Raw genomic sequence first — 15,812 nt, 5'->3', positions numbered from 1 at the left:
AAATACCTAGGCACCATGGCCCAGCCAATTTGGCACATAAAATTAACTATTGCAGCCTCCAGAGACTGAGGCAGAAGGAGGATTCTCTGTTAGAACTTGGTATCACTTTATCATCTCTTTGCCAACAAAACATCAGGGACTTTTGATTATTTTTTTCCATGTTGCTGTATCCTCAGTACCAATAGTATTACCTGGCACATAGTAGATGCTCAAGAAGTGCTGGATAAGTGAAATTAATAGAGTAAATATTTATTTTCAGTTATTTGGAAACACATCCAACACTCAGTTATTTCCATCCTGGCCCAGAATGCTTGTACCAACATACTATTTTTTGCACTGAGTTATTCAGTATGTCTGGCTGGAGGTTCTGCACCTTCCCAGACATACATTAGGCATCTTTGGAAATTGATTGCTAAATTTTTCATATTGCTGATTACCACAGAGACATGGAGAATAGACTTCAATGCATCACAAGTGAGCATTTACGGATAAGGCTTGTTTTGTAATGAGATCCAGGGCCCGGAAGATGCTGCTGTGTCTGGCACTTGGATTCCCCGAGAAGCCCAGTTAATCAAGATTTGCCCATTTGGGACGAATTCCACTGGGCACCTCAAGGCCCATTAACCAGCTCCTCCTCCAGGCTGCACAACCCTGACATTCTTAGTTCATTCTTAATGAAAGTCCTTCCAAGGTCATTTACCCCTTCTGTGCAGCCCAGCCTGCTCTGTGCTTCCTGACCCAGCCTCTGCCACACCCTTTCACCACAATCTGTGCTCTGTGTCTTACAGAGTTCTGGTTCCCTAGTGAGCAAAGTCCCTTCCTCTGTCCTCTTCAGTGGAAATTTTCTTTACCTCTGGGTCTCTCTGACACCTTCCTCCTCGTCAAGGCTTTCCCATTTCCAGCAGCCTCCTGACCTTGGGTTCTGTGAGAGCAGGAAGCACTTGTGACTTGTTCACCCAGAATCCTCCCAGCATCAGGTACAGCCCTCACACTAGTAGGTACTCAAGAAATACACCTTGAATGAATGATTGCACACATACAGAATTTGCTCATTTGTCACAGCCTGTGTTGTCAGAGTCAGGAGTTGGGGTTGAGACCCTTTTGTTCCCCTAAGTATCTTACAGATAACCATTCTTCCTCCACTCAGCAGTGCCTCCCCTTTGAGGGTCATGCTACCCGATTAAAACCCACTACCCCGTCACTGTCAGCAGCTGCCCTCACTTCTGACCCCCTCATCATGAATGCTTTGCTTCCTGCACCAGCCTCTCTGCTACTCCAAGCCCGGAGGAACTTCAGTGTCCATGAAGACAATGTGCCCTGCACACTAGCTTCTTGGTTCCTTGACCTCATCAATACCAGTAACCCTTACCTCCACATCCCTGCCATCATTCACTCCCTTGACTTAGAATGATGCCACATCTGACATTTTTATGTCCATGGGTATAAATTTCCAGAAGTGGACCTTCAGAGTTCATGGAAACTTCCTTTACACAAGTATCTCCAGTTCCTCAGCTCCTAGATAGGAATCCCGGCACAGTCCAATCAAGCATTTGTACACCCACGGTCCCTCACTTATCTTCTTTGCCATCTCTCTTTAAGTCCTTCCACTGAGGCCTGTTCCAAAATATTGGGGTTCTTTAGTGTTTTGTCTTCTGCTCTTTTTTCTCTTAACTCTACCCTTTTTACCTGTGCTATCTCTGCTAGCCCTTGGATAATCATTTGCATTAAAGATGTCTTCCAAATTTAGATCCACCTCAGACCAGCTTTGAGGTCTAGATAGATAACTCACTGCTATGCACAGGTTAATTGTTTTTAAGGGACTAGCAATGACCTCCAATCCAGCCTGTTATAAATTAGACATGTTGTTTCCTACCCATATCTCCACATTGGCTTTGTCCCCTGTATCCTTTCATTTTATTTTGTAACCTTCTTCATATGTCTTAATTCTGGTCTATCCTCTCCAGCTCCACCCGCACAGCCTTCTTCTGGCCATCTCATTTATTGTCTGAGTGACTGCAACCCTTTCTTTAAACAGCTTTCCAGCTATCTCCTCCTAACTCCATCCGATTTCAGATCCAAACTGTCATCTTTCTAAAATTAAAATCTGCTCATTTCACTCCCCTTCTTAAAACCCTTCCATTCCTCTGCGTTGCCCTTAAGAAAAGCCTCAACTTCTTGGCATGGCATACTCAGCCCTTCAGAATCTAACCCAAGATGACCTCTTCTGCTTTGTTTCTGGCCATTCCTTTCTCTACTCCACCCTGAATTACATTAGGACTTGGCAGTCCTGAGGATGCAAGAACTTTCATTCAAGTCTGTTTCAGTTGCCTGAAAACAGCCTGCCTTGTGCCCCTCTTTTGGCCACCTCTGCACAAATCTTCTCTGTGCTCTCCCTATCTTGGCCTTAGTGCCTCTCCTTCTTTCACCACCCTGTCCCTGTACGTGGTGTTTGCCTGTGTCTGCATTACTATTCAGAACGCTTCTCAACCACAGGCATTCCAATCGTGTTCACTGTTCACTTCCCACCCCTGGCCCAGGACAGCATCTGTCTCACAACGTACTTATTGATTTAATGAATGACTAATTTAAGAGTTTGAATGAGAGGCTGTGATTAACTAAAGCTGGCGTAGAGGCAGAAGAGTTCTAGGAGCAGCACCTTGGCCAGATGAAGTTGTTGGTCCTGTCTTATTATTATCATGAATATATTCAGGTAATTTCTTGGCTTGAAAAGAGTTGAAGTTTAGTCTTTCATCAGCAAGCATGCACCTTGCCTTTCCTCTCACAGCAGGCTGGGCATTAAAATGCAGTCTACAATAATCTGTGTAAGGCATCCTGTGCCCAGGAACTGATGTGCTGTTTGGGAGGTTTATTCATTCACAGATTTTACTGATTGAAACCAATGTGTGCTGAAGCACTTTGAAATACATTGCTGGAAATGGGGCTCCTGGTTTCACTTCCCCACATTATGAGCCGAAAAGTCCTTCCAGGAGCTCAAATGTCCCATTTCTCCATTTCTTCCCTTGTGCCATGGAATTTACTTTCAGTATGAAAAAAAAATTCAATTTCATCCCATTTTACTGAGATTGATGAAATTAATTTCTTAGTGTGGCTAATGGTCTTGCAAATAAAAATCATTTCCTTGGTTTAGCAAATCTGGGGGAAGAAAAATGTGAAGAAAAAGTTTTAACTTCCTGGCTTCTGTTACTATATTCTGAGACATCTTCAGGGGCTCCTTGTCAGATTACATGTCTTGAAAATATCTGTAACTGATTACAGGTGGTGGAACCTAGAGGCAAGATGGTTCAGGTACGGATTTTGAAAAATGTTGGGATGAGGGCACATCAGCAAACATCTTTTATCATGTCTGCTTTTAAACACATTTTTCTGGGAAAGTTGTTTTTAGAGGCAAAAAGTGGGTCTGGTGTGTTGTTGTTTTGCTTTTGACAGTGGACTCCATATTTCACAGCCCTCAAAATCCACCCTCAGGTTAGCGGGAAGACTGAGGCAGTTTGTGGGTGTTTGTGAGCCAGTGGAAGAGACAGTTGGACACCAGTTTCTATCCATGTTCAATTGTCCTGTGGTATATGTTAAGCCCAAAATAGTTTTCATAATGAAACATTTCACTGTGAACATTTTCATCAATTCCTAGAATCTCAGAATGTCATTAATTAGCAGCTGCAAGTGTTGTGTTACGTGTCAGGAGTGATTTTTTAATGAATTGAAATAGTATTAACTTTGTCTCCCTTTCTCTGGGTTCCTAAGACATTTACATTTTATTTACTCTTTAGCTGTGGGCTCAAGCAAGCCTTTCTTAGAGTGGACATCATTGAACAAAATATTTTTGCTCAAAAGGTAGATTGATTTTATTGCTTTGAGTTGCAGGGGAAATAATTGTACTTTGATCCAAATGTTAATTGAATGCAGAAGCATTGTTTCTGAAAATTTGACTATTTTCACATTGATATAGGCTCCCATTAAAATAACCACATGTGACATTTACTTTTATTTTCATTAACTCAGAATTAAGAAGCATGTTATAAATATAATTCCCCACTATTCATGCAATCTTGCACTTTCTCTATTTCTGTTAGGTATTTTACGTTTGATTACAATTATTTGAAATGATTTTTTTTCCTCTTGTATCAAAAGCATTAGTTATGGCTTGTTACTAATGAATGTAAGTTTAAAGGAAAGACTATTTTTATTATTAAATCCTATCATTAGATTTAATTTGATTCTGTTTAGATTGTTGGCTTAAAAAAAGTCTATCTTGAGCCAAAGCAAATAGGCATTTACTGAGTGCCTTCTATGGGTCGGGTTTCTGCTAAGCTATGTGTTATATATGTTATGGAATTAAACCATAGAAGAGCCCTACAAAGTATCAAAATCTCCAGTTTACACAGAAGGATGGAGAGGCACAAAGGAGTTTAGTGCCTAACCCAGGCTCACACAAATAGCAGTTGGTGGATTTGGGGTTGTAGACCTTAGAAATTAGTGATAGACGCTTTGCACATTGATTCTCCAGTTTAATGCCTCTTATTTTTTATGGATGCTGCATTTTCTACCTAGGAACTATTTTGTACTTAGCTGAAAGAGGATTCCAGATTTGATAAACAGTGGACCCAATGAAGCAGATTTCAAACAATAATAGAAGAAAAACTGGTTAACACCGGTGGCTCTGGTTAGAGTTAGAGCACCCCTGAGGACACTCTAGAAGCCTTATAGAAAGAAAAGCTGACATCCTCAGTACCAGGGTTAGGAGACCATTTGTTCCTCGAGAAGCATGACCGCTAAGATCACAGTTGTTAATAGAAATAATTTGAGAGCTTTGTACTGTAACATGCTATTTCTGTTATGCCTGCTTCACCTGCCCATTTTGCTTGTGAATATAATCAAAAGTCCAGTAGCCACCCACCTTTTTCTTGGTTGTAGTAACTATAGTAATTTTAGAAAACTTGGGATGCAAGCTCGGAATTAGATTTGGGGCTTAGCGTCTTGTGTGCAGCTGGGTTGACCCAGCTCTCTGTGATACACTCTGAAAACATTTGGTAACAGGAATTTCCTGATTGAAGCAAGTGTTATCTAAACTTCCAATTTCTGGAAGAACGTTGGAGAAGAGAACGGGAGTCTATTCCATAGTAAGCAAATTCATCTTTTTAATGATGGAAAATACTGTTCATCCAGGATCCACGCTAATCTGAACAGTTAGTCAATGAAAAATAATTAAGATCTTTTGATGTAACAACCCATTTGAGTTTTGTGGCATCTAGTTTTTAGAACAGAAAATCATAGATTTTTTCTTTTCTTTCTTTCTTTCCTTCTTTTATTTTCTTGGCTGACAAGACTTTCACACCCATGCTCCTCCCAGCATCTTTGATTCTGCCCAAGCAGCAGCAGCCAAGTTCAAAAGGTGCCACGGCCAAAGGTGTTGGGGAGTCACTTCATATTCCAGGCTGGAGGAGTGGGGGGCTCGGGGATACTCCCCCCACAAACATTTGCCAGCAAGAGGCCATGACTCACCCCAACCCCAAATCCTGCATCCTGGTGGGAGGTGGCAATGCCTCCTTCCAGCTCTCCAAACCTGAGAGGGGCACGACCAGACAGAGCAGGACACAGGCCCCCGAATCCAGTAATGGTAGCCCTCAACACTGGCCCCTGCCCAGGTCATAACCCCAGCCCCCAACCCAGGGCAGCAGAAGTCTCTCCTCCTCCTCGGTCCTCAGTGATGGACGGAGCCCTCCACACCAGGCAGGACAGAGGCAAAGTCAGAAGCAGCCGCAGTGGCAGGGAAGGAACAGGCACCGAGACTGGTGGGCTGCTGGCAGGGAAGCAGAAGGCCAAGGCTCTCTTGAAGTCACAGCAAGCTGTCTGTCCATGCAGCTCTGGGGCTGGCCACTAGGTAGGCGTGGTCGGCTGTGATACAGGTACATGGACAACTTTCTGTCCTGATGCTCGTTGATACTTGTCTTTGGCTGCTGCTCTTTTGGCTGCTTCTTGGCATCAAAATACCAGACAGTGATGGCATACCTGGTGGTATAGGCTGGCTTCACCTCATGAGGGTTCCGCCAATCAGACCAGAACATGAGCAGGTGGTCAAAGAGTGGTTCGATGTTGACTACCAGGGGCCGGCCCTCAGGGAATATCGGCAGCAGGCCGCCATGCACATTGACGTCCCAGTTCTGGTTCAGGTAATAGATACAGGTGATGCAGCGCCCATCGCCATGGGGGTTGTCGACATGTCTCATGTACCCCAGCCTGTTGCCTGGGTAACACGCCACCATGGCTTTGGTGCCCCCGTTGATGACACAGCTGCCCAGCCTCCCAGCACAGTGGCAGATTACAGCATCCACGTGGGCCATGAGGGCACCTATGCTTTGGCAGCCCAGCTCATGGCCTTCCACCCAGGCAATCTGGTCCTCACGGATGCTGCGTGGCAGGATAGCCTGCTGACTTACTAGCTGCCCATCAGGCAGGAGTCCTCCCCGCTTCAGGGCCTCCACCTCTGCCAGCACGCGGCTGCCCAGTGCCGCCCCCAGGAAGTTGTCCTTGACGCAGATGCTGTAGTACCACATGCAGGGCACAATATAGTCCAGGGCCAGGCGCTCAGGCGCATAGGGCAGCACCTCCTCCCTCAGCCCAGCGCTGCCCTCACCACTGCCACTGCTGCAGCCCCCCCGCCTCCAACTCCTGGTTCTCCTGCCTGGCCCAGGGCTGCTTGCTGGGTGCAGGGGCATCCCCACCAGCCTCTGCCCATTTCCGTTTGGGAGCCTCAGGCCAGGAGCCCTGGGCTGCTAGTCGCTGGCACCCCTTGGTGACCAGCGCTGCAGCACCCTCACTCTGCAGTGGCGGCAGCTCCCTGCCATCCTGCCCACCAAAGCCCTCTGGCAGGGGGCTGGCTGTGGTGGAATTAGCTGTGGCTCTGGGGGTCCCACTCCCCGCCGAGGCCTCACTAGGTGCTCCTGGACGGTGGTAGGACAGCACGCGACAGGACAGATAACTCTCCACCCCCTCCTGGCCCGGCTAGGCTCCAAGGGCTCTGACACTGAAGCCGGCAACTGAGGGAGAGCCTGACTCAGGGGCTGCGGCTGGCACGGGCTGTCCGTGGTAGCAATGTCTTCATCTCCCGGGCATGGAGGGCACGGCCCAGGCCCACGGTGCCACCCTCCTTCTCCACTTGATGCAGCCGGGGGCTGGGGCGGCTGGGCCTGGCGTGGGGCAGGATGAAGCCGGGCAGGTGGCAGAGGCTTTTCCCGTGCCCTAGGGGTGCTTGCTGGCCCCCAAGTCCTCTGCTGTCCCTAGGGACTTGACAAGGGACCTGTCCAGGCTGCGAGGCTTTTCCTACAGCCGCGGCCCCGGCGCCGCGGTTTGTGCCAGGCGCCCCTCAACGCGGTTTGTGCCAGCCGCCTGGTGCCGCGGTTTGTGCCAGCCGCCCCGCAACGCGGTTTGTGCCAGCCGCCCCGCGCTGCAGTTTGTGCCAGCCGCCCCGCAATAAGGTTTGTGCCAGCCGCCCGGCAACGCGGTTTGTGCCAGGCGCCCCGCGTCGCGGTTTGTGCCAGCTGCCCCGTGCCGCACAGCGCGCCATACCCCGCCCCCACCAGCCGCGACCCTCCGCCCCCCCTCAGAAATCATAGATCTTAAACCTTTCATACTTTAACTTTCAACTCCGCCTTTCCAACCTAATTATTCTAACCCTCCTTGTCTCACTGACAAACATTTTTCCCTGCAAGACCCAGCTCCCAAGTGCCCTCATCTGTAAATTCTCCCCTAATTACTGCTCACTCTTCCTTCCTCCCTGGTCCCCTCGGAGTGAACCCCTCCCCGATGTCTCCTGTACACTGGTAGTGACTGGCCCTACTGGTTGTCCTCTCTGCTGAGCTGTGAGAGCCCAGAGAGGGGTGGACGGGTCATTAGTCTTTAATCTGCAGGGTACCATGCGGGGCTTGGTGTTGGCTAAAAAAAAGAGAATGATTAACACAGGGTTAAGGCAAGGTGCATGTACTGAGGACAATCAGGTCAAAAAAAGAGACAGAAATGGAAGGGGAAGTTGCCCAGAAGGACCCCCAAAAGAAAAGAATCCCACCCTTAATGAATCTTCTCTGTTCTAAAAGGAAACCAGGTGACCATTCACAGTGGCCTTCCTGCCGCCCCTGTAAGGGGTCTGTTTAGACTGAAAACTTACTAGAACTCCCAAGTTTCACCTGTTCTGACCAGGAACCTTCCCCGCGTTTTCCCAGATGGTCTCACAGACAGACTCCCCCTCCTTTTTTGTTATGAACTTCTGCGGATCTTGTTGGATCCTGTGCTCATGACAGCCTTTACCAGGGCACAATGGAGGCCCGGGGAGGCTGCTGCCTCCATATTGTCCCCCACCCCTCTCTTCCACCTTCATCCTTGATGTCCACGGGTCTCCAGGATAAAGTGTCCCTCCTCTTCTGACTCTGCCCTGCCAGCTTCTCTTTGGGGCCTTTTAATTTTGACTTTCAGCTTGTGAAATTTCTAAATGCTCCTTTTTTTTTTTTTTTTTTTTCCCTCTCACGTTTCCTCAATCCCCGGGCATCTTCTGAGAGAAGGAGTTGTTACATCCATTGTAACATTTCCTACAATGTATGTTGTTTTTGTGTGTGTGTGTGTGTGTGTGTGTGTTTGTGAGTCTTGCAGATTTTTTCCATTTGTGAGCCTCAATCAGTGGATTTAATAGCTGCATTAAGAGGAAAGATAAAATCAAAGGAAAGGGAATTTTAAAATACCATTGCCAAGTGATTTAAAACCACCAAATTATCAAAACAATAATTAAATATAAACTGCATTTCATCCTCATTGTACAAACACAGAGGCAAATCACAGGCTGTGTAGCCATTGGGGCTGGTCCTCTTGATCTGGAGATCTGCAGCTGTACCCCCTCCCTAGCTCCATGCAGATCCTTCTAGGCCCAGCTGCCTCTGGCTGTGGCCCAGTTTCTTTCCTGAGCTGTAGAGCAAATGAAACAAAAAGTCTGGAAATGAAGATAGCTTAGATCCTGGGAGCTGACTAGGAGAAATTAAAATCTTGATGAAATCCTAGGAACCCAAAGGGGAAAAAAAAAGTAAATATCTGTGGCTGTTCGTAACCACCGGTCTTTTGCCATGAGCCAGGGAATTAAGACTCCTGGTTTAGTCTCTGAAATTCTTTCCCAGTGGTCATATCATCTCATCCAAGCCTCTTCATCTCTGTCACCTTCAGTGATCCTCAAGTCCCCCAGAGCACTGAAAGTCAATTCTTCTGTGATCCCGTTGGTGAGAGTGTGCAGAATGTGCAATTTGGAGATGAACTTGGATGATCTTTTCTCCCCAGCGGCCTCGAGCGAGAAGTGAAGCACTTATAACTGTTATGAATACGAAGCAACCGCCAATGAGGAAGGAAACAGAGGAGAAACGGAAAATCATCAGCCTAGATGGAGAAGATTTAATAGGTTGTTGTGGGACTAGCAATACCAGCGCACAAAGATTGAAAGGTCGGGAGTCAGAACAAGAAGTCTGGCCATGCGGTGTGTCTCCAAGAGCCTCGTGGACTGGTTGTGAGCTGATGGTGACAGGGGCCCCAGTTCACCTCAAGTAACCATCTGTGTCTTGTGATGTTCACCGTGAGGAGCTGGTACATTGTCACGCTGATACTTCAGTTCACCTTCTAATCTCTCACACACATGTTATCTTTGTCTAGCATGTGACTCTCACGTCCGCCTTAAAGTATAAGGTTAAAAAAATAGAAAGCTATAGGGAAATAAACAGGAGTTGACGTGGATTCATATTTTGAAAAATAATACTGGGGATGCTAAAGATGCGTTTGATGGTTAAATATACGGTGCTGTTAGTGTTTCTTTTTGAAAGGACTGCTATCAGTTTTCGGATTATCAGTGTTTAATTTGGGGGAACATTTTTTCTATTTTTTTTTATTGTGGCAAAATACACATAACATAAAATTTGCTATCTTAATTGTTTTCAGGGTTACCATTCACTGGCATTAAGTATGTTCATATTGTTATGCAACCATCCTCCCCATCCATCTCCACAATGTTTTTCATCTTGTGAAACTAAAACTCTGTAACCATTAAACAGTAACTCCCCATGCCTTCCTCCCCCCAGTGCCTGGCAACCACCACTCTACTTCCTGTCTGAGATTCTAACTGCTCTAAGTATCTCATATAAGTGGAATCACACAGTATTTGTCTTTTTGTTTTAAACTGGCTCATTCCACTAAGTATAATGTCCTAAAGTTCATCCATGCTGTAGCATATGGCAGAAGATCCTTCTCTTTTTAAGGCTGAATAGAATTCCATTGCATGTATATACACATTTTTTGTTTATTCTTTCATCCATCAGTGGACACTTGAGTTGCTCCCGTATTTTAGCTGCTGTGAATAATGCAGCTATGAACATGGGTGTACAAATGTCTCTTCAAGACTCTGCTTTCAGTTCTTTGGTATATATCCAGAAGTGGGGTTGTTGGATCACAATCACATGGTAATACAATTTTAAACAGAATTATTTAATAATGCACAAGGATTCCAATTTCTACACATCCGTTCCAAAACTTGTTTTTTTTCTAAATAATAGCCTTCCTAATGAGTGTCATGTGTTATCTTGCTATAGTTTTGATTTGCATTTCCCTAGTAATTAGTAATCTTGAACTCTTTTTATGTAATCATGCCCAATGTATATCTTCTTTGGAGAAATGTCTTTTCAAATTCTTTGACCATTTTTTAATTAGGCTGCTTGTTGTTTTTGTTGTTGAATTTTAGGAGTTCTTTATATATTCTGGATATTAATTTCTTATTAGATATGCAATTTGGAAATACTTTGTCCCATTCTGTGGGTTGCCTTTTTGTTCTATTGATAAAGATTTTTCCATTTTCATGAAGTCCAATTTTTAATTTTTTCTTTCGTTGCCTGTGTCTTTGGTATCATATGTAAAAAACCCAGGGTTGTGAAAATTTTTGTTCTGTGTTTTCTTCTAAGAGTTTTTTGTTTGTTTGTTTGTTTAAATAGTTTTGGAAGGCTGGGAGATGGCAGTTCTGGAGGCCCCGCTCCCAGGTAGACCCAAGGCCACGATGCCCCTGAGGTTGACCGGACCAGGGTGGCAGGCTTTGGGTCCTGAGCAGGGATGGAGGGGTCTAAGACAACCAGCAGCACCATGTAGGTGAGCTTCGTGTGTCAGCGCTGCAGCCAGCCCCTAAAACTGGACACAAGCTTAAAGATCCTGGACCGTGTCATCCAGGAGCTCACAGCTCCATTACTTGCCACAGCCCAGGTGAAACCAGGAGAGACCCAGGAGGAAGAGGCTAACTCAGGAAAGGAGCCATGTATTGAAACTCACCAGGATGGTGTCTCTCGCAGATTCATCCCCCCAGCCAGGATGACGTCTACAGAAAGTGCCAACAGCTTCACTCTGATCAGGGAGGCATCTGATGGCGGCACCATGGAGAACCTCAGCTGAAGACTGAAGGTCACTGGGGACCTTTTTGACATTATGTCAGGCCAGACAGATGTGGGTCACCCACTGTGTGAGGAATGCAAACTCTTTTAGACCAGCTGGACACTCAGCTCAATGTCACTGAAAATGAGTGTCAGAACTACGAACGCTGTTTGGAGATGTTAGAGCAAATGAATGAAGATGACAGCGAACAGCTCCAGATGGAGTTAAATGAGCTGGCATTAGAAGAGGAGAGGCTGATCCAAGAGCTGGAAGATGTGGGAAAGAACCGTAAGATAGTGGCAGAAAATCTCGAGAAGGTCCAGGCTGAGGCTGAGAGATTGGATCAGGAGGAAGCTCAGTATCAAAGGGAATACAGTGAATTTAAACGACAACAGCTGGAACTGGATGATGAGCTGAAGAGTGTAGAAAACCAGATGCGTTATGCCCAGATGCAGCTGGACAAGCTGAAGAAAACCAATGTCTTTAATGTGACCTTCCACATTTGGCACAGTGGACAATTTGGCACAATCAATAACTTCGGACTGGGTCGCCTGCCCAGTGTGCCTGTGGAATGGAATGAGATTAATGCTGCTTGGGGCCAGACCGTGTTTCTGCTCTATGCCCTGGCCAATAAGATGGGTCTGAAATTTCAGAGGTATTGACTTGTTCCCTATGGAAACCATTCATATCTGGAGTCTCTGACAGACAAATCTAAGGAGCTGCCGTTATACTATTCCAGGGGGCTGTGGTTTTTCTGGGACAACAAGTTTAACCATGCAATGGTGGCTTTCCTGGACTGTGTGCAGCAGCTCAAAGAAGAGGTTGAGAAAGGCGAGACATGTTTTTGTCTTCCTTACAGGATGAATGTGGAGAAAGGCAAGATTGAAGACACGGGAGGCAGTGGTGGTTCCTATTCCATCAAAACCCAGTTTAACTCTGAGAAACAGTGGACAAAAGCTCTCAAGTTCATGCTGACGAATCTGAAGCGGGGTCTTGCTTGGGTATCCTCACAGTTTTATAACAAATGACTGACTTTCTTTTTTCCTTAGGGGGCTGTTTGCCTTAAGGCTTTATTTTGTTTTGTTTGACAAAAAAAAAAAAAAGTTTTAAATTAAATTTGGGTACTATTAAGCAGCACATGTTTACAATACCAAAAAAGAAAAAAAATCCACAAAAGCCACTTTATTTTAAAATATCATATGACATATAGTGTCCAGAGCTACAACATGCCATGTATAGTGACCAGCCTTTGTCATAGTTTTGACTATTAACCCAATGCTTTCCTTTCCTTCTGTCCCCTCAAAACAACTAATTTAAGTTTGCTTTTTTTAAAGAACTGAGTTGAATTGAGATTGATGTGTTTTCACTGGATTCTCTCTCTCAACTTCCTGCACTTACTATATGAAATAGAAACTTTTGTCTCCACTGAGACAACGAGATGTGTGAGATGCAGCTGGATAATGTGAGGGAGAAAATGACATATAAGCTTTGGTCACCTTGTGATGTGATCAGAAGCTTGAAATTTAACACTTCTCACTCGGTTCTAGTACTGAATGCCTACTCTGCTCTGTGTTAGAGATATGAAACAGTGTTTGATACTGTTTGAGATATTACAGAGAGATTTAATTATTTGTAATAAAAGATTTACTGAAGTCTGATAAAAAATAGTTTTGGGTCTTAAATTTACATAATGGATCCATTTTAAGTTGAGTTTTGCCTATGGTGTTAGATAAGGATCTGACTTTATTCTTTTGCATGTGAATATCCAGTTTTCCCAGCATTGTTTGTTGAAAAGACTGTTCTTACTCTATTGAATGGTCATAGCACCCTGGTTAAAAAATCATTTGACCATGTAGGTAAGAGTTTATTTCTGTCTATTCTATTGGTCTATATGGCTGTCTTTACACCAATACCACACTGTTTTGAGTACTGTAGTTTTGTAGTAAATTTTGAAATCAGGAATTGTGAGAACTCTAGCTGTTTCTCTTTCAGAATTCTTTTGACTTTTCAAGGTCCCTCAGGATTCCATATGACATTTAGGATGGATTTTACTATTTCTGTAAAAAGTACCATTGATATTTTGATAAGGATTATACTGAATCTATGGATTGCTTTAGGTAGTGTCGACATTTTAACAGTATTAAGTCTTCCAATCCATGAACATGGGATCTTTTTCCATTTATTTATGTTTTCATTAATTTCTTTAAGAAATGTTTTGTAGTTTTCATTGAGCAAGTCTTTCACCTCCTTTTGCTAAGTCAGTTCCTAAGTATTTTATTCTCTTTGATTCTATTGTGAATGGAAATTGTTTTATTAACTTTCCTTTTGGATTGTTTATTGTTCGTGAATAGAAATTCCATTGATTTTTGTGTGTTGACTGTATCCTGCTAATTTACTGAATTTGTTTATAAGTTCTAACAGATTTTTGTGTGGAATCTTTAGGATTTCTACATATAAAATCATATCACCTGTGAACATAGATATTTTTACTTCTTCCTTTCTAATTTGGATGACTTTTATTTCTTTTTCTTGCCTAGTTTCTCTGGCTAGAACTTCAGGACTATTTTTTAAAAACTCTTTTCCCCCTTTGTTTTCTTGAGAAATAATTGACATATGCCCCTGTATAAGTTTAAAAGTGTAAAGCATAATGGTTTGATTTACATATATTGTGAAACCATGACCACAGTAGGTTTAGTTAACATTCATCATCTCATATAGATACAATAAAAAGAAAAAAAATGTCTTCCCGTGATGAGAACTGTTAGGATCACCTCTCTTAACAACTGTCCTATATATCATACAGCTGTGTTCACTATAGTCATCATGTTGTACATGACATCCCTAGTAGTTATATGTAACTGCAGTTTTGTACCTTTTCAGCTCATAGAAATTAACAAGAATTAAAGAGTTAAATTTGAGACCTGAAACCATTAAACTTCCAGAAAACACAGGAGAAAAGCTCCTTGACATGGGTCTTGATAATGATTTTTTGGAACTTACATCTAAAGCTCAAGCAATAAAATAAAAAATAAAGCAATAAAATAAAAAGTGGGCTACAGCAAATAAACAAACAAACAAAGACTTCTGCACAGCAAAAGAAACCATCAACAGAGTGAAATGACAACCTACAGAATGGGAAAAATATTTGCAAACCATATATCCAATAAGGGGTTACTATTCAAAATAAAGAACTCATACAACTCAATAAGAAAAAATCTGTGCTATGTTGAAAAGAAATGGTGACAGTGGGCATCCTTGCCTTATTCTTGATCTTGGAGAAGAGCTTTCTGTCTGTCCCAATTAGTATGTTGTATGCTGTGGGTGTTTCATATGTGGCTTTTATTTTGTTGAGGTACGTTAGTGCTTAATTTTTAATGTTACAGTTCCTCTGAAGCCTGACTTCAGCTTTATTGTGCAGAAGGCAGTAACAGAAACAATAGTGACGCTCGTAATGATTAGGTAATGGTGTAGACAGAAGATAACTGTGTCTGATGGGCCTTGGGCTGATTCACTGATTCTTCAGTGTTACCGTTATTGGATTTGAACAAGGCGCTTCACTTCTGTGAGCCGCCAGTTTCCTACCTGTGGAATTACCCTCAAAAAGTTGTATGTGTGTTTTAAAAGTTTCAGGTGCTTCTGTCCCCACACCTGCATTGTGTGTATGAAGAAGACACTACTCTTCGGTGTTCCTTGCAGTAGAGGGAGGAAGAAATTATTTCATTGATACTGTATCCCTGTTTAGCTCACTTCTCCCATTTGCCTCATATTTTACATACATGGAGGGGACTAGCCAGTTTTATTTTATTCTGAGACTTTTTCACTCTTCCCAGGTTTAGGGAAGTTTTAACTCACCGCCCAGGCCATTTCATAGACGTTTTCAGGAGTTGGTACAGACAGGTTGGTGGGCATCTGCGGGTCTAACCAAGAGGGTGAGGAGCGGAAGGAGCATCCCATTGTGACTTGCTGAGCATTGCCTGCTCCTTCATGGGTCAAGCTCCCTTCCACACTAGCACCCAGGGTGTAAAGTCAAGAGCATTGGCCATGGTGATGTGCACACTACAGCATGTGCACAGGGCAGATGAAATTTACTCTCTCCACCTCACTGCTGATTGGTGAGTCCCTAATGTTCCCACTCTGTCTGAATAGGACTGAAAGTGAAGTTAATAAAGAGTTTGCATTCTAGGGTTACATCAGTATGCACTGAGATGGAAACATTTAGGAATAAGCAAAGCAGAAGGATCTGGAATGGACAGTGGGACAGGAGTTGAATTCTAGCAGTCATAATATAGGCATAGTGCACCTATAGTAACATCCTAATGTTTTTCTAACCCTTTGCCAATAACAAGGAGAAGAGTAACAGCAAA

At 43.9% G+C, this 15,812-nt stretch overlaps 1 protein-coding gene and 2 pseudogenes across 1 annotated transcript in view; 2 read left to right on the top strand and 1 right to left on the bottom strand.

The window, feature by feature from the left end:
* KIAA1217 (KIAA1217 ortholog) overlaps positions 1 to 15,812 on the top strand; it is a 673,163-nt gene that overhangs the window by 29,646 nt on the left and 627,705 nt on the right. The gene's annotated exons all lie outside the window — the stretch shown is intronic.
* On the bottom strand, positions 5,208 to 7,629 carry LOC105079270 (prolyl hydroxylase EGLN2 pseudogene; annotated as a pseudogene).
* On the top strand, positions 11,137 to 13,828 carry LOC105079247 (beclin-1 pseudogene; annotated as a pseudogene).

The sequence above is a fragment of the Camelus bactrianus genome, chromosome 35 (genome assembly GCF_048773025.1).
Source record: "Camelus bactrianus isolate YW-2024 breed Bactrian camel chromosome 35, ASM4877302v1, whole genome shotgun sequence".
Taxonomy (NCBI): Eukaryota; Metazoa; Chordata; class Mammalia; order Artiodactyla; family Camelidae; genus Camelus; species Camelus bactrianus.
The sequence above is the reverse complement of the archived record's forward strand: the minus strand, read 5'-3'. Positions and strand labels throughout refer to the sequence as shown.